The sequence below is a fragment of the Gopherus evgoodei genome, chromosome 10 (assembly GCF_007399415.2).
Source record: "Gopherus evgoodei ecotype Sinaloan lineage chromosome 10, rGopEvg1_v1.p, whole genome shotgun sequence".
Lineage (NCBI taxonomy): Eukaryota > Metazoa > Chordata > Testudines > Testudinidae > Gopherus > Gopherus evgoodei.
This window is the reverse complement of record NC_044331.1, coordinates 41307990-41316570: the sequence shown is the minus strand read 5'-3', so window position 1 is coordinate 41316570 and position 8581 is coordinate 41307990.

Below are 8581 nucleotides of genomic sequence, written 5' to 3'. Positions count from 1 at the left end.
TGCACCTTTCACCACAAGGCAGAGCTATGTGGAGCCCTATGCAGACCCTTTGCCCTGCTCTATGGGACTAACCTGCTGAGGGCCCAAGCAGTCCGGACTGGGCTAGGGGGCACCAGAAGTGCAGGTAAGGCAGCAGGTGTGGTGTAGGGCCCGGCGACTCTGACCTGCTGAAGTTCCCCACACTTCCTTGTCACGCTGGGGGATGAGGGAGGGTGAGCGTGTCGGTTGGCTCTGGGCTGATGGGCTAGTGTTGCGATGCCTGGGGCCTCTGGAGCGGGTGCACCCAGCTAAAAAAAAAAATCCCTTTTCACCCATAAGCCTCCTGGAATGTTCTGTCAGGGCATAGTTTCAGCTGTGAGCCTGCTGTGGGTGCACTGGGGGTGGGTGTGGGGGCTACACATGAACTGTGCCATAGAGCAGGGAGGCGGCCTGCCCCACTTTGCTGCAGACCTGGGGGCCTGTGGCCCAGCCCGGTGCACTCCAGTGCGGGCAGCGGGCCGTGGGGCTGGGAAGGGCCTGGTAAAATGGTCCATCTGCCCTCAGGTCGCTCAGTCAGTGCCTGGGGGCTTTCGGGACACACATAAATCCCAGGTGCTGGAAGCTGCGTAGAGCCCACCCTCCCCTGACGCAGGTGTCAGCAGCAGAATTGCTCCCTGTGCTCTGAGCATGGGGGACATTGGCAGGGCAGGCTGGGAGAGAAACCATAGGTGTGATGTAAGTTGAGCACCTGGCCCTACAGCACCTGCCCTGGCATCTGCCCCAGGCATGTTTCAGTGCTCATATGCCCAGGTCCCATTGCAGCCCTGGCCTGGGAGCCCCTCCGGCCCATCCTCCACCCTCATGCTTTGCCAGGTGTTAGGCACTAACACATGAGGACAGGAGGAGGTGGAGGATGCACAGACCTGCCCTGGGCCGCTTGGTTTGTGCCCTAGTTCAGATCCCTTGCCCCAGTGCCACTCTTCCCTGTGTCTCTAGGCTCCCTCCCCCACCACGCGGTGGGGTGTGTGGTGCCTGAGCAAGGTGCTCTGTGCATGGGCCTGTAACGTGTGTGGGCTCTGCCTCCTACCCAGTCAGTGATGCCAGGTGCTAGCCAGGGCCCTGGGGCACTGCTTAGTGACTGGCCAGCCCAGGCCCAACGTGCCGGCCAGCCCCCGCTGACCTGGAGCACAGGCAGGACTCCGCCACACAGGATTGCAAAGGTTAAGAGGGTTTGGTGACATCTGCAGCAAGGCTTAGTGGGCTGGCAAACCCATCAAAGTGATAGCGCTGGCTGCTTCTGAGCCGCCCCGGCTATCGACGGAGCAGGAGGTGGAGTAATTAAGGCGCTTACCTAGTGTTGCATAACAGGAGCCGAGGCCAGTCGCTTACCCGCCCACCCGCCTAAGTCTGTCTCTGGCACACAGCCCCTGACGCCCTCTGTGCTTCTCACTCAGGTTCAGCTGCAGTGGTGCGGCTAGGAGGGGAGCCGGGGGAGCGGCTGCTCCTCCACAAGTGGCGCCTTGTCCCTTTCCTGGTGCCTTTGTACTCACCCAGGAGAGCGATTTAAAAAGAAAAAAAAGGCCCCACCCGCTGCCATGCTTTTATTTTACTCACCTGAGGGCGCTCCAGCTCTCTGGTGGCGGGACTTTCACTCACTCGGGGTCTCTGACGGCAGGACCTTCACTCGCTCCGGATCTCTGGCGGCGGGACCTTCACTCGCTCCGGGTCTTCAGCGGCATTTCGGCGGCAGGACCTTCAGTGCTGCTGAAGACACCCAGAGCGAGTGAAGGACCCACCGCCGAAGACCTGGAGCACCCCCGGGTGAGTAAAAGCCACAGGGGGTGGTGCCTTTTTTTTCTATTGCTCCCACTGTTCCCTCCACCTGGCTATGCCACTTCAGCTGGTGCCATTGCAGCAGCAGGAGGGAGGGCCAGCTCTTATGCTGTACTTCATGGAGGCATCCAGGCCCTCCTCTGCTGGAGTTGGGGGGGGGGTTACCTACCCCCCCCCATGCATGCTCCTGGCTTATAGGTGCGGACAAAGGGAATGTTGCAGCCAGCAAGGCAGTAGAAAAACTGGCCAGTTGGCCACACTAGACAGCAGTGGGAGCACCGGGCTGGTCAGAGCAGTCCTTGGGTGTTCCTGCCCAGCCCCCATTCCCGCACTCATCCACTGCACGGGTGGGCCGAGCCAGCGGGTGGGGAGAAGAGCAACTGGCACCCGAGAACGGTTTCCTCACAGCCCAACACAGAGGGTGAGGGTGAAGCCACCTCACCAGGCCTGCCCATGAGCCTGTGCCAGGGGCCTAGAGGCTTCACTCTGCATGTTCTCCTCAGGGGTCCCCGACACTGCTCCCTTGGCAGTATTCCCTGAGCCTGTACTCCCCACCACCACCCATGGTGCTGTGCTGATGCAGGCTGTGCACCTTGCCCTCCCTCCTTGCTGGTTAGCTGGAGGTACCACTTCCTGGGGTCCAGGAGGGGCCATCCTGGCAGGCTGGCAGCATGGCACCGTCAGTGCAGCCCCCCCATTGGTTTCCACTCCCTTGGGGTGCTGGGGGAGGAGGACAGGGGCAGCCACTGGAAGACAGTTGTTGTGGCTTAACTTCACTGCTGCGTTTTATTCCTGTATCTTTGCTGCTCACACCTGTGTGGGGGCAGCAGGATTGTGCCAGCCTTCTGCCCCCCCGAGCACCTGGCCACAGCTACAGGTGCAGACAGATAGATGGGCACCAGGTACAGCAAGTTGTTAGCATCTCATGCACACTGCAGTGGTAGAGCTAGTGTCATTAAATAGGTGCACCCTGCCCCCTCCCTCCTGAGGGGTTAGGCTCAGCACACAGAGGAATACATGCAGAAAGCAAGCCCCTCATGCACGACACCACTGCCTAGCTGGAACTATCACAACTCAACCTAGTCAGCACTTTTCATAGCCCCTCCTGAGCCACTGCGCAAGGTGGATGAGGAGCAGCTGGATTCAGGAGTCCTCTCCACAAGTCCTATAGCCAGGACTGGTTGGACTGAGGTGAAAGGTAACGTAGACAGGCTTGAATCTATACTCAGTCTTTTCTGCTTGGAGGCATAGAGCCTTTTGGGAGATAGCAGAGGGACCAGAGTCTCCACCCTGACAGGCCCCAGCCCCCTTCCTCCTCCCCCCCCCCCCCCCCCGTCGAGTGTGGTGGGGCTGGGAGATGATCTCATGACCAGACTCCTCCTGATATGATTGGGGCCAATATGGGCCCAGGAGGTTCAGCAGACATGCCACTGCAGAGTGCTGCCAGGACTTTGGCTACTAGCATAACCCAGGCACAGGACATACCTGGTAAGGGGAGGAAAAAAATTCCTCCAGCCCGAGTAACTGGCACAGATAGGGCAGGAAAATACTTTTTGCGCCTGTGCCAGTGTCCTGTAACTCCAGCGGTTGGTCAGTCCTGCTGTCTTGTCACTTTGACAAGCTTAGTGTGAATTTTACATGCCCAAGAAAAAACAGCTAGTGCTGGAGACTGGGCTTTTCAAGGGGCTCACTGGACTTAGGTCTCCAAACCCTATCACCACTGAGCAGGAAGTGGGTGCCTAATTCTCCAGCTGCCCCCCCCCCCCACACACACACCCCACCTCGATGCACTCCAAGTGCCCCCTGGGGAATAGAAAGGAAGGGAGTGTTAGTTCAACCATTTAACATGTGAGGGTTTTACTTTTTGCTGACCCCCTTTTAACCCCAGCACTTGTCAGCTGGTGGAAGCCGAGACGCCGGCTCACCCAGCCCTGCCCCGGGGTGGAAGTGGTTTTATTTTGCCACCAGGAGAGCTCTCTCCCTGCCGTGAAGAGCAGCCACCCAGCTTGGTGTGGCTGCAGCGACACAGCTGGGCTGGTGTAAGGCGCACAGTGTAGCCACAGCTTAATTTGCCTTTGCGGGTCCCCTTTAAGGGGAGACATCACACAGACGGTTAAAGCAGAAAGTTTTATGCAACGTTGTTCGGTACAGCTTCTCGAGCCTGTCCCTCCGCTCCCTTCACAGCTATGCTCGGCCTATGGCTTTGTTTTGGGGTTTTTGCACCAATGTACAACCCCCTGAACTCGTTACACTCATCCAGCTCAGTCACCAGGGCACCTACCCTCCTGCAGTCTCTCTCCCTTAGGGATGCTCTCACTGTAGTCATTTATAACAGCACCAGTCCCCTTACTCCAGCCAAGCCCTATCCCAGCCTGAGCATGAGATTTCTGGGTGTTGGAAGTTGGCATGGACACAGGCCAGCTGGTTTTGAATATGAAAATTGGAGCATGGAGCAAAGATGTGTTTCTGCATTGTAAAAATATACCTGTGACCTCTTTAACCAGCCCTGCAGCTATAGCACTAGCCTGCGGTTAGAAGGGCAGGAGAAGGTTGTGTTGAAAGTCTGTTCTGGCTGGACAGTGGTGAGCCATGAACCATGGTGCATTGTGGCTACAGTTTCTGTCCATGTTCTGTTCTCAGAAAGCTGACAGTTTGAGCAGAGAGGTCTGAATGCCTGGAGCTGTATTCCACAGGGTCTAGCATCAGTGCACCTGGACCAAGGAGGTGCAAAGCTCCAGCCACCTCCATAGCATGGTGGGCAGTGGAAGACACCTCACAAGCACTTTATGGAAATAGTCAGCAGCCAAAGATGGCGTGCAACATGGGAGACTACATCCAGCTCAGACCCTTTAACTTGGCTGTAGCTGCTGCACAGCTTGTCGCTGTAAATGCAATTAGGAGTTGGTCAAATTTAGTTTTAATTTAAATGGGAAAGGTGAAGGCAAGAAGCTTCTACCCTTTATAGGAGAGGGTGCGCCTGCTGCAGTCTTCCAGTAGTGTGCAAGACAGGCCAGTCCCAGGGCTATAAGTTATCTCTAGCGCCACCCTACTCACAATTTTTGAAACTCCCTTTCATACAGGTCATCTAAATTCACGGCTCTGGCACTGGCCTAGTTAAGGGCTACGGCTGTGCTATGCAGAGCCTAGGTACACAGCTAAACTAGCTTTATGAAGTGCCTCCTACCACGAAATGCACCTTTGGAAGGGCTGCATTGCTGGATACAGACCAAGTGCCTGACACTCACTCAGGTCAGGTGAGAAGTTCTTGCTATTTATGTTCCAACACACTATCCCAATAGCAGCCAGCAGGGGTGGGGCTCCTTCCCCCTGGGAACAGATGGTAACCATGCTCTATTTTCACTGTCATGCCAATTCAGTCAGCATAAACACAAAGCAGCTTGTAACTTGTTATCTTCAGCTTGTAGAATGACTAGGAAGTACTATATTTAGGAGCTAGTATATAACCCTTTCCTTACATGCAACCTGGTAACGCATATGCACAAGGGGACAAAGTTGCTCCTTAATTTGTCTAAAAATCCTGCTTTAGGTGTAAGGTTCTTAGATAGTGTATGAATTCCCTGGTGCTTGTTTTGACCAGGGCTGTGGCATGGAGGAATAAAGCCACAGCAGCAGGCTCTAGGCTTGATACAAGCACATCAAGTGCTAGGCAGGATGTAGAATTGGAGTAGGAGTTATGAAACCTGCACCTCTCAGTGCAGAGGGGCTAAGCTCCTGTACAGCTCAGCCCAACACAACCTCATTTTCCTCCTACTGCAGGGGTTTAAGCTGGAGCGTAGCTGCATGAGCTGAAGCACTCCCCCCAGCTGGTTTGTAATGATTCAGAGGATGCAGTAGCTAAATGCACAGGTAATGAGCTCCCCTTTGTACAGCAGCATTCCTTAGAAACCTGCCTCCTTTACTTTGCTGCGCTCCAAAACCACCATGGTGCAATTTCTGCAAACACTCTAACATGCTGTCATCAGTCATTTCCTCCCACAAGGGGCCATGCACTGAGCCTCTAAAGACTAGTTCCAGGCCACAGTCAACTTTTTTTTTTTTGGTTTCCAAATGAGGGTGATTCCCCCCTCACTGAACACTCAACCAACACCCCCCAACAAAGCTTTATTTATACCCTGTTTTAAAGTCAGTCACCGTCTGACCCTGAGGAGGAACCGCTACCCCAATATTCCCTGCACGAGAGGCGCCCTCAGTCCATGGCTTTCAGCCAAGGATTCCAGCCATTAGACCAGGGGTAGGCAACTTATGGCACCCGTGCCGAAGGCAGCATGTGAGCTGATTTTCAGTGGCACTCACACTGGCCAGGTCCTGGCCACTAGCCCAGGGGGGCTCTGAATTTTAAATTTAATTTTAAATGAAGCTTCTTAAACATTTTAAAAACCTTTTTTACTTTACATACAACAACAGTTTAGTTATACAATATAGACTTATAGAAAGAGCCCTTCTAAAAACGTTAAAATGTATTACTGGCACGCAAAACCTTAAATTAGAGTGAATACATGAAGACTCAGCACACCACTTCTGAAAGGTTGCCGACCCCTGCCTTAGACCAACACATTTGAAGCTCTTGGTTTAGAGCCAGTTACTATTGAACTGTAACAGTACAAAGGTTGGGGAAACCATCCTGCAGCTTAGAAATAAGGCGAATTGAGCCCATGCTGAGCCCAGGCTGCAGAGAACCATTATTGCTCTGGGCCTGAAAGCTGGAGTAAGAATGTACTGAATGGCCACTAGCCTGAGGATTAAACCTTCCTGATCAGGGTGAATGCCTGCAGACTGTTCCCCTCACCCTAATGCAAAGGAATAAGACTCCAGCTTACCTTCACTGGTGTTTTTCTATTTTTATTTCCCTCTAATAGATCTTTTCCTATGTTTTCTCCATCTCCCCACGGTGTGTTCTCTACTTCCTCCATGTTTTCTCCCCACCTACAGCCCCTAATTTCCACTAGACTTTTCTCATTTAGCCCATTACACACATTTCCCCTAGGATGTGGGCATTTTATCAGATACCTTTGGCAAAGGAGTAAGCAGAAGACAGATAAAAGGTTTGGTCTGTGGGACTGTTCAGGAGCAATCCCCAAATCAAGTCTTCTGCCATCGTTGTGAAAGGAGTCCTTCAACACCCTGCTTAGCAGCTCCCTGTTTTACCTCAGCCAGTATGTATGGTAAGGGTCAAACTCCTACCAGTTACTGGGGAAGAGTTTCTTCCTTCCAGTGTCCCACACATCTCCAGGCTGCTGTGAGAATGGGAGGTCTCCACACCTCTACCTCTTCTCCTCTGGCTTCTACTACTGAGTCCTCCTTCCCAGTCCACTTACCTATGCAGCTGCTCAGCTCCATGGTACATGCATAGTGGATCATTTGTTGACTATGAATCCCAGGCCGGCATCACAACTTTTATGCAAGGTGGCAAGTTAAAGCATGGCAGAGTGCTGTATGGAAAGACACATGACTGATGGTCATTGTCAAAATGCTGCCTCAAAGCCTCCCTGATTGGACCAGCCCCCCATTATGCCCTCAAATAGCCCTCATATCTGGTTGCTCAAATTTGGCAGCTGGGCTGTCTGCCTCCATGCTTCATCATGGGGGAAACGTTTCACCCTTAGCTTCACAAATGTTGTGGAGCACACACCAGGCTGCTATGACCATAGGAATATTTTCCTCATTTAGGCCTAACTTGCCCTAAAGGCAGCGCCAGGGTGCTGATAACATTGACCACAACAGTAGACAGCAGTGCGGGATTCATCTTTTCACACAGATGGTGTGTGCACAGTAAACGGGTACGTTGAAAAATTCCAAAACACACAGTCGGAAGCCAATGGAATGCTGGGATGAAAAGAACTGAATCATGGGACAGAGTCAAAACCCATAACACACTGTGATCCACTCCGCCTTCCAACAACTCATAGCTGCACAAGGTGACAAGTATCACAGTGGGATAGCTACCCACAATGCACTGCTCTGTCAGTGCTAGAGCACTGTGAACACACTTGGTGACAAAAGGTTGGTTGTATGAACATGCACAGGCAACATAATTATACGGGTTTTTGATTGTCAGCTTAACTTTTGTTGACAAAATTTGGTAGACAAGGCCTTAGGGTGCAGTTTATCTTCCAGCTCTTTGAAGGTGATATTAGAACAATCAAACATGGCCAAACATCACTGCTTACTGCTCCAAACTTGGATGCTACACTATTCACACTTAGTTACAATTAAATTGTTGGTGAGAGCCATCGATCACGATGTGACTTTACATAGGAAGTTACCAAGCAATTTTATCAAGATCTAGAGAAAACCATTTAAGTAGCAGAGAAACAAAAAGGTTTTAAAAGCTGCCACATTTCATGCTATATGAATAAATGTAAGATACTTTTAACAGTGGAGAATTTTAGGTTTTGGAGAGAAATCTGCAATCTCATTACTCAAGAAACTCTGCAAGACAAATACATTGTTGGGTGTGCGAGTTAATACAGAGTGGAATCTCACCACACATTAAACTGCTTTGCCTGCTCATCCAGGAGATCAGCCAGTCAGTCAGTCTTAACAGGGACAGTGCAGGGTTAGTCCCTTCAGTGAGTTTAGTTTTACAGCTCCTACCACTTTCTTGAGGGGACTATTCCATAGCTTTGTAAGCTGCCCTGGAAGGAAGTCTCCTAAGAGCAGACTAATTAATAGAACAATTTTACTGCAAAATATACATTAGAGGATGATGGTTAAATGCCTTTCAAAAGTCTCTCTCTCAGCTCAGCCC